A 10,982-nucleotide genomic window follows, 5' to 3' on the forward strand; every position below is an offset into this window, starting at 1 on the left:
AAAATTATAGTCTCCTTGTTCAGTTTTCAAATAACTGTTCAATATGATACATAACTGCTATAATATCTAAAAATCATTCAGATACTTTTCCATAAAGAATAAGAATGGTAGGTTCTAGATGTAAGGGGATAGAAGGGAAATCTGTGAAATGTTATGAAGTAAGCAGACTGAGCATCCAGGAGGGTTGAATAATAGTAAAACTCAACTGAATATATGTTAATTATACACATCTCTATGCACAGCAGGGAATGAACAATATTGGTGGAGACATCTCTGTTTGATTGGATAACTGCTTAAAGGACTATTAGGTAAAACAAGGACCTTTTTCCTTTTACACATTTGGCTGAGCTACCTTTAATTTCCTTTAGTTCCTATATATATAGGAAGTAAAGTAGGAAAAAGTGCACTTAATCGCTGCAGTAAAGTATGAGAGATTAGAGGTAGGGAGAAATGTCTTTTGAGTGTTGTGAAATTTAAGTGATTATTATGATATTCAACTGCATTACAGTGACTGTAATATTTTCTTCTAGTATCATAGTTTGACAGTTATCATTTTATTCTAAAGTTAATCATTTAACACCTGCTATGTCCTGGTGAATTTATTTATTTTGAACAAAATAGGAATTATATCTTCCTTTGGGATGGTTTGGGAATCAGAAACAGCAAAGCAAAGTGAAAATTAATGTATATGTGTAAAAAACTGTGACATGAAGAAAAGAATCATGATGTTGTGATTAAGAATAAACATGGATCTACTTATAGACAGCAGGGCAAGCATTTCTTTGCAAGAAATGTTTAACCTAAGATGAAAGGATGAATAGTCAGCCTTTCATTGAGCCCAGGAGAGATGATTTTAGGAGATGAAATAGCCTGTAAAAAGATGTATGAAATGGAAAGGTTGTGGGCATAATCTAGGAGCTGAACAGTAGCAAATGTCCTAAGAGAGTAAAGAGGACAGTTTCTTCCAAAGAACTCTTTAGGTAAGCAAAGGCCATATTATATTCTATGGTAACATGTTTGGATTTTATTCTAAGAGTAAAGGAAATTATTAATATTATTAAATGGGAACTCCTAAACTTTGATTTATATTGGAATCATCTTGTGAAGTTATTAAACATGTAGATGCCCAATTAATCCTTTAGATTTGATTCACCTTGGTCTGGGGTGGTACCCAAATAGCTGTACTTGTAAGAAGCTCTCCAGATTATTCTGATTGACACCTAAATTTCAAATCACCACAATCTTACATAATCTCTCATTATTCTCTCAGCTCATATTGTTTTGACTTAAAACTACCTAATTATATTGAAAGTTCTTTAAGCCATTTATTTCTTTTCAGGAATTGTTTTCATTTTGTATCCTATTTTTAAGATAGAAACTGTATGTTTTGCTGGCTGCTAGAAAGTAATCTTTGTTTGCTTTTTTGTTTTCTTTTAGGTTTACTCTCCAGGTATAAGACCAAGAAGTTATCTCCAGAGAAGGACATTTATGAAATCAGTTTATCCCGATGGAAGATAATAGGAGGAAGTAAAATTCCTTGTCTTAAAGGATCTATTTTGAGAAATGAGTGGCAGAGCAGAAGTGAGTTTGAGGGTCAACAGGGACCTTGAGATAGATATTTCAGTCAAATGAAAATCATCTATAACATGCCAACATGTAGAAAACATTCATCTTTTACTCAGAATCAGAGAATTCATAATAGTCAGAAACTTTATGAATATAGGGAATGTGGAAAACCCTTTAGTTGTGGCTCACATTTTGTTCAACATGAAAAAATTCATTCTGGTGATAAACTTTTGATTGTAAAGAATGTGGGAATACCTTTAATAGTGTCTATCGGGAGTTCCCTAGCCCTCCAGTGGTTAGGACTCGGTGCTTTCACTGCCGTGGGCCCAGGTTCAATCCCTGGTCAGGGAACTAGGATCCCGCAAGCCACACAGTGTGGCCAAAAAAAAAAAAAAAGTGTCTAAGTGTACATCAGAAAATTCATACTGGTGAGAAACTCTATGAATGTAATGTATATGGGAAGGTCTTTAGTTGTAGCTATCAGCTTACTCTGCATCAGAGATTTCATACTGGTGAGAAACCCTATGAACGTCAAGATTGTGGAAAAGCTTTTCTGCTTGTTTTTTTTCCTTACACAGCATCAGAAAATTCATACAGGCAAGAAACCCTGTGAATGTAAGGAATGTGGGAAAACGTTTAGTGCATGTGGTCAACTTACCTGTCAGCAGAAAATTCATACAGGCAAGAAGCCCTGTGATTGTTAAGGAATGTGGGAAGGCCTTTAGACTTGATTTTTACCTCACTGAACACAGAAGAATACATATAGGTAAGAAACCTTATGAATGTAAGCAATATGAAAAAACCTTTAGTGTGTGTGAACAGTTTAATTGACATAAAACAGTTCATACTGGTATAAAACCTTTTGACTGTAAGGTATGTGGGAAGGCTTTTAGTTGTAATGGCAACCTTAGAGTACATCATAGAATGCATACTGGTAAGAAATCATATGATAAGGAATGTGGGAAGACTTGTGGGAGTATATTCTCAAGCTGGTGTACATAAGAAAATTCATACTGATGTGAAACCCTATAAATGTATAGAATGTGGGAAGGCCTTTAAATTTAGTTTCTATTTTACTGAGCATCAGATAATTCACACTGGTGAAAAGCCCTATGAATGTAAAGAATGTGGAAAGGCCTTTATTCATAGAACAGATCTCAAAGAACATCTGAGAATTCATTCTGGTTTAAAACTCTATGTATGTAAAGAATGTGATAAGGCCTTTAGTTGATGTGGACAGTTGACTCAACAGCAGAAAATTCATACGGTATAAAACCCTATGAATGTAAGGAATGTGGAAAGGCCTTTAGTCGTAGTGGAGACCTTAGATAGTGGAGACCTTAGACCGTATCAAAGAATTCATACTGGTGAGAAATCCTGTGAGTGTAAAGAACGTGGGAAGGCCTTTAGACTTAATTCATACTTTACTGAACATCAGAGTTTTCATACTGCTGAGAAACCCTATAAGTTATGTAGGAAGGTCTTTAGACAACATTCACATCTTTTTTGGCATCAGAAAATTCATAATGTAACGGAATACAGGAAAGCCTTTCCATGTCATTTTCTGTTTACAGAATAGCAAAATATTCATGCCAGAAAGAAATTCTGTGAATGTGACTCTTTTTCCAGACATGTTAATTTAATAAGTGTGTAATAGCCTTCTAATACCTCTCAATCCTTCTTAAATTTTAGGAAGTTCGTATTAGGAAATAAACCTGTTATTGTAACTGTTAACCAAGAATTCCAAGAACAGAGACCTGGTTGAAGAAAAAAAAAAAGAAAGAAAGGAAAAAAGCGCTTTTATTTGGGGTTTGTTGAACTGCAGCCCAAGAAACACAAACCCAAGAAAGTACTCAAATTGTGTTCTGCTGGACTATAAAATGGGGTAGGCTTAAAAAGGTAAAAAACTGCAAAGTTACATAAGTTGTCAAGAATTAGGATGTGAGCTGGCAAGAGGTAAGGGTGCTTGTTAAACAAGGATGCTTTGGGGTTCACAATGATTACATAATTATGTCAGGGGGTGGGAGACTTTTAAACTACAAGGTTGCAACTAGCAGCTGCTAGCAAATACTGTTTTGAAAACAGCTGGTGCTGTCCTTGAGTTTAATACAATTCAGAGAAAATTCAAGTTCTCAGTGATGCATGAATGTGTCTCAGACCAGATCCTCAGTGTCTGCCAGATTACATTTTTGTATGCCTGAACTATGAATAGTCCATTATAATTTCAACTTGTCATCAAAATAATTGTGGGGAAGTTTTTAATCAATGACATATACTTATCATCATTGCCTTTACTATCTGTGTGATAGTGGGCAACACATTTACCCTTCTGTGTGTCATGTATAAAATGGTACCCACCTAAAAGTGTGGTTGATAGTTTATAACATGTACAATTTTGCAAAAAGTACCTGGCCAAAAAACTCCTTTGAATGAATAATAGATATGATTATTTTTATTATTATCAACATTATACTAGTGAGTTTCTTAATATAAAGACATAATGAAGGTAACAAATTTAGAAAGCCATTCATCACTTAATGTATTTCAGGAAATTCATCTTTGATAAAATCCATAAGAATATAAAGAACATGTAAAGATCAAATGCAGACTTCATTGCTTAAGTTCTACCAGAAAATTAGAGCTGAAAACTAACCCTAAGGATTTAGTGAGTGTGAGAATATTAAGAATATAGCTGGTGAAACATCAGGGAATGGTATGAAGGATTTTACCAATAATTTAGAAGTTAAAAGGATAACAAAGAGCAAACTGCCTAGAAAATATTTACCAACTTTATTATGAAAAATTTCTGACAAAAACATAGAACACGTTCTATAATGAACATCCATTTACCCTTCACCTAGATTTGAAAATTTACACTTTGTATATTTGCTTCATTTTTCTATAAAATATAATTTTTGCTGTACCATTTAAGAATAAATTGTAAACATTATATCACTTTATCCTCAATAAATCAGTTTGTATCCTAGAAATTAGGATAATATATATTACCAAAATATTATAATCATACCTTAAAAATTAATTCTATACATTCTAATATTCAGTCCATATTTAATTTTCCCTAATATTCTCAAGAATATCTTTTAACAAGGATTCACTCTCCAGGCTCATACATGTTAGTGGTTATGTCACTTTTAAACTGAACAGCACTCCCCCATCTTTGTTTCATGGTTATGTTTTTTTGAAGAGTCCATCACAGTTGTCTTAGAATGTCTTGAGTTCTTGGTTTGTCAAATTTATTTCCTCATAATGTTGTTCATCTTGTTACACTCTTTCTAAATTAGAACTTAAGTAGAAGCTTGATTTGCATATTGTTAAACATTTTTAGCAAGAACAATTCACAGGTATCTGTGACTGCCAGATCTCTCATTATAAAACTATCTTATTTTTTTGCAATTAGTAAGTAATTGGGTAATAATTTGCACCTCCTCTTGGAAATGTATAATAATCTATATGTATAAAACAAGTAATAGGTTAAATTGAAAGTCAAATTTTAAATTATAAGCCATTCAGAAAGGACTGGTACTGATATGTCTGTATTTCAAAATTTGTGAGATGTAGCCAAACCTCTACTCAGTGTGAAATTAACATCCTTTGATGCATACAGGAAACTAAAATTAAGGGATGGGACTTTTTGTTATCTCCCACCTCAGCACCTATTCCAATGTCTTTCTCATATATTAGGCACTTGATAAAACTTGAAAAAAATAAGCATTCAAGTGAAAAAGTTAAAAAATTACAAAATAAAATGAATGCTAACAGAAGGAAGTAGTTAATGCAATTTAAATTAGAAATTAATTTTAAAAAAACACTCGTAGACTTACCCAATTTTTCCAGTTTAAATTAGAAATTAATTTTAAAAAACACTCGTAGACTTACCCAATTTTTCCAAATTTGATAAAAGGAAAGAAGAGAAAAATGACACAATTATAGCAGCATGAATAACAATAGGGATATTATTAACACAGATACTGATGTTCTTCTTTGTGAGGAAATATTATGTAAATTTATTTCAATATATACAAAATCCCAGTTAATGAATTATTGTCTAGAAAGTGAACGTTATTGAAATTGATAAAACATAATCAAGCCTGAAAGACCATTAATGAGTGGGAAAGTTAAATTTAGCCAAAAAGCTCCTTTTTATAAGCCAGCACTTACAATCTGTTAGCTCCTTGGATAAAAACTTCAAGGAGAATTTTCCCAGTTCATGCTGCATGACTGATGTAATCCAGATGACAAAACTAGAGAATAGTTATTAAAAGGCAAAATCTAGATGAGTTCTAATTAAATAGAAAAGGCAAAAAGCTAAATAGAATATTTGTCAGCAAAATGATATAAAAGCATTATGCAGTATATTCTCATTTATTTGAAATAAACCAGCATTGGAAATTTCTAATTATGTACATATCTAGCTTAAATGATTGAAAACAGAACTTGATCAATTCTCTTTTATCTTCTAGATTCATTCTCTTAGCCTTACTATCACTGATATTGTCCTGATTTCTCAAAATGAAAAAGTGCTCTCTCATTTTAACATTTTGAAGGTGATATAATTTAACAATAAGTGGCATCCTGTAATTACTTTCAAGTAAATACCAACCAAGATTTTTTATGTGTATGAAAAGCTTTCATTGGTATTTTCTAGTGAGATCAACAGTGTTCCAGTATCAAAACATTTTATATTTGATGGAATGTATTGTATGTATATACACATGCCTATACACACTCTAGACATAAGGATTTAAATTTAATTCTTTATAATAGTTTCTTGAAAACAACCGCCAAAACAAAGGTACTTCAATGTTTTTGTTTAGATTTTAATAAATGGTGCTGGGACTATTATACATACAATACATACCACATATAGGCAGCTCCTGAAAATCTAAATAACTTCTGGTGAATATCAGAGAATACCTGAAATACTTGGCATTAGATCATCTAAGGAAACCAGATGACCTAAGACCAGAACACGAGAGAATATACACCACAGTTTAAAAAGTAAGTGTGGCATAATGTGATCTATGTCTAGGGTTTGTCACAAGGAGCATGAGTGGAGACAGTGGCAACAGTGAGATGGCTGGGAGAAGTAATTTCACCTAGCATATCACCCTTTCTTAAACTAGTTAGTAAGTACTATTGTTTGCTTCTGGGAGAATGTGAGAGGCTACTGACTGGTATTATTCTGGAAAAAACAGGAGCATGCCTATACTTAGGACTAGCTTGCAAGGAATTTTGTACCACAGCAGCCCTCCTGCTAGCCTGTCTCTCTCTAAAAACAAATCAGAGTACAAATCAAGGCAGCACATCCTAGTCCTGCCCTGAAGCAGATTACATCAAAAGGCTCCTCAAGTGTAAAACTGAGTATATGTCAGAATTACCAAACATTTGATAAAAGTTGATTCTCATATAATAGAGAAACAAAGCTAACCAACTGGAAATACTACCAGTAGAATAAACAGAACAGGACTTTAAAGTATGAATAGCATCCTCAAAATGATGTGAACATATATACTATATCCCCAAAACAGAATCTACTAGAGATTACACAAGTTATTTAAATGTTTTTGTGAAAATAACTCAGTAGAGGGACTTCTGTTTCTAAAAAGATGGAATACATGTCCTTTTCCCTGTTCTTCCTGCTAAACAACTCAAAACTCTGGACATTATATATAAAACATACAAGATGACTCTCAAAGATGAAGAGAAGCTAGGGACCACAGGACCTAAGGAGCAACATGGGGTGAGTTCCACAGGTTTCATTTATATCCCAAACTTGGAGCCAAAGAAGCTGGTAATTGAAATGCTAATGTGCAGAGACTGAAAAAAAGTCTCAAGAAAAGCCTATTCTCTCCAACCAGAGAAACAGGAAAGGACAGCCTAACAAGACATGAAACTTTTAAACAACTGCTCTACTTCAGGCAAACACCACCAAAAAATCTGTGGCCCTATCCCCACCACTGACACCAGAGGCCAAATGGAGACTCTAGCCCTCTGACCTTTATCAGGTTGTAAAAAAAAGTATCCCCAATGTCCCCATCAGATTGTGTCAGAAAAAGTTGAGTATGAAGTCCAGCCTTTAATGGGCCCCTCCACTACCAGTACAATGTCAATGGTGCCTAAATAGGGAGCCTGACCTTCCATAACCAATGAAGATATTGTTCAGGAAATGAGAAATCAAGAACAGCCTCAGATGAAAATGATTTTTAACACAGGCATACCCTCAAAGAATGACTTCCAGGACTTGTTGCCAACAAAACTACCCCCAAAGAATGCCTAAAGAAATACCTGTAAACAAAAATGAAACATTAAAGAATCATGGAAAACAAGGAAGGTAGACAGAACACCATAAGAGCAAAACTGTGGGTAAAATAGACTTTCCTTTCCTTAATTATGTTTGACAGTTGAAACAAAAATCGTAACGCTGTCTAATGTGGTCTTCAAGAGATATTCAAGTCAATTAGAAATGAGAGAGAAGAAAGGAAAATAAGGTTTCTACACTTACAGTGGATAAATGTTGAACCATTATACTTCAGTATGTACAGTTGGCCCTCCATGTCTGTGGGTTCCATATCCACAGGTTGAAAATATTTGAAAAAAAATTCCAGAAAGTTCCAAAAAGCTAAACTTAAATTTGCCACATGCTGGCAACTATTTACATAGCATTTACATTGTATTCCCAACTATTTATATAACATTTATATTTTATTAAGTATTATAAGTAGTCTAGAGATAATTTATAGTATACAAGCATGTGTGTAGGTTATATGCAAGTACTACACCATTTTATGTAAGTAGGGAATTGGGCATCTGTGGATTTTGGTATATGCGGTGGGTCCAGGCATTAATACACTGTACCAGGGGACAACCGTATATATTATGTCATGCCTAGAACAACTCTTAAAAAAATATATGAGACCCCACAAATACTCTAAACAGAAAAATAGCAGAGTAGGAAACTACAGCAGTCCACCCAACCACAAAAGTAAAACAAAATCAGACTCAACTTTTTCAAAAATCTGGTAACTAATCAAAAGTGTACAGCATTCAGAGAACGGCTGAATCAAGAAAAAACAAGTGTTATCATACTAAGTGAAGTCAGAAAGACAAATACCATATGATATCACTTATATATGTAGTCTACAAATGAACTTATCTATGAAACAGAAACAGACTCGAAGATATAGAGAACAGACTTATGGTTGCCAAGGGGGGGGGGGATGGATTGAGAGTTTGGAATTAGCACATGCAAACTATTATATATAGAATGCATAAACAACAAGTTCCTACTGTATAGCACAGAGAACTATATTCAGTATCCTGTAATAAACCATAATGGAAAAGAAAAAATAACCAAGTGAATCTCAGAGCTTTGTGGTATTTTAATTTACCTTGGTCCCATGCCTCATTCCCCAGCTCAGCAGCAGTCTTGACTACAACAGCCCACACTCCCAATACTGCTACATAGAATCTATAGGAAAGGGAAAATCACAATAGGAAAGGCAAATATATATAAAGGATTGAAGATTACTTAAATAACCCAGTATGTAGATTAAAAATAAATTTTTAAAATTGTAAAAGTGATAACTACAATAAACAGTAAAAGGATAAACATGAAGATATAAAAGAGAATATCAAAATAGTCTGGGAGGAGGGAAATATAAAAATATATATCTTTTAGAACATGATTAACTTGAATGATTATCAGTTTAAAGCAAGTAGATATAGTTATGGGTCAGCATACTTGAATTCCATGGTAACTACAAAGCAAAAACATACAATAGATTCACAAAATATAAAATAAAAAGAAAGGAACTCAAGCATATCACAAAAGAAAATCATCAGAAAAAAAAAGGAGTGCAAAAACAACTGCAAAACAGGATTAAATGGCAATAAATACACACCTATCAATAATTACTTTAAACATCATTGGACTAAATGCGCCAATCAAAAGACATAGAGTGGCAGACTGGGGGAAAAAGAAGAAGAACCTGCAAAATGCTGCCTACAAGACACTTCAGGGCGAAAGACACAGACTGAAAGTAAGGGGATGGATAAAGATATGTCATGCAAATAGAAAAGAAAAAGGGGGTAGCAATACCCATATCAAACAAAATAAAGGCCACAAAGAAAGACAAAGGCATTACATAATGATATAGGGATAAATACAAGAGGAGGATATTACATTTGTTAACATGTACACACCCAAAACAGGAGCACCTAAATATATACAGCAAATGCAGACATAAAGGGAGAAACTGACAATGCAATAATATTATGAGACTTTAACACCTCACTAACATCAATGGACGGATCATACAGACAGAAAATAAATAAGGCAAGAGAGATCCTACATGACACAAACCAGTTGTACTTCATTGATATCTACAGGACACTACATCCAAAACAAAAACAAACAATACACATTCTTTTCAAGCACCCATGGAATGTTTTCTAGGATAGACCACATACTAGGTCACAAAAGCCTTAGCAAAGAAGAGGACAGAAATTACTTCAAGCATCTTTTCTGACCACAACGTTTGAAACTAGAAATCACCAAGAGAAAGAAAACAGGAAAAGAAGGAAAACATAGAGACTAAACAACATGCTACTTTAAAACCAATGGATCAATGATGAAATGAAAGAAATCAGAAAACTCCTTGTGGCAAAAGAAAATGAAAACACAACATTACCAAATCTATGATGCACCAAAAACAGTTCTAGGAGGGAAGTTCATAATGATACAGGACTTCCTCAAGAAATAAGAAAAAAAATCTCAAAAGAAAAAACCCCCCAAAACAACCTAGGGACTTCCCTGGTGGTCCAGTGGTAATGAATCCGCCTTACAGTGCAGAGGACACAGGTTCAATCCCTGGTCAGGGAACTAAGATCCCATATGCCGTGGGGCAACTAAGCTCGCATGCCACAACTACTGAGCTTGCATGCTTCAACTACAGAGGCTGCATGCCGCAAACTACTGGGCCCACACACCCTGGAGCCTGTGCACCACAACTAGAGAGAGAAAACCCACATGCCACAACTAGAGAGAAGCCCACACACTGCAACAAAAGATCCCACATACCTCGACAAATATCCCGCGTGCCGCAACTAAGACCTGACACAGCCAAAAATAAATAAAATAAATAATAAATGAATCTTAAAAACCCAACCTAAACTACCACCTAAAACAATTAGAAAAAGAATAAACAATGCCCAAAGTCAGCAGAAGAAAGGAAGTAATAAAGATCAGAGAGGACATAAATAAAATAGAGATTTTTTAAAAACAACAGAAAGGGCTTCCCTGGTGGCACAGTGATTAAGAATCCGGCTGCAGGGGACAAGGGTTTGAGCTGTGGTCTGGGAAGATCCCACATGCCACGGAGCAACTAAGCCCGTGC

At 34.3% G+C, this 10,982-nt stretch overlaps 1 long non-coding RNA gene across 1 annotated transcript; it reads left to right on the forward strand.

Moving 5' to 3' along the window:
- Nucleotides 1-1,460: 1,460 nt before the first annotated feature.
- On the forward strand, nucleotides 1,461-3,539 carry LOC309795070. Its single transcript, XR_014292212.1, has 3 exons — nucleotides 1,461-1,581; nucleotides 2,145-2,332; nucleotides 3,259-3,539. It is a non-coding gene; the product is annotated as an uncharacterized lncRNA (long non-coding RNA).
- Nucleotides 3,540-10,982: the final 7,443 nt, after the last annotated feature.

Source organism: Mesoplodon mirus (genome assembly GCF_964341445.2).
Source record: "Mesoplodon mirus genome assembly, chromosome: 19".
NCBI lineage: Eukaryota > Metazoa > Chordata > Mammalia > Artiodactyla > Ziphiidae > Mesoplodon > Mesoplodon mirus.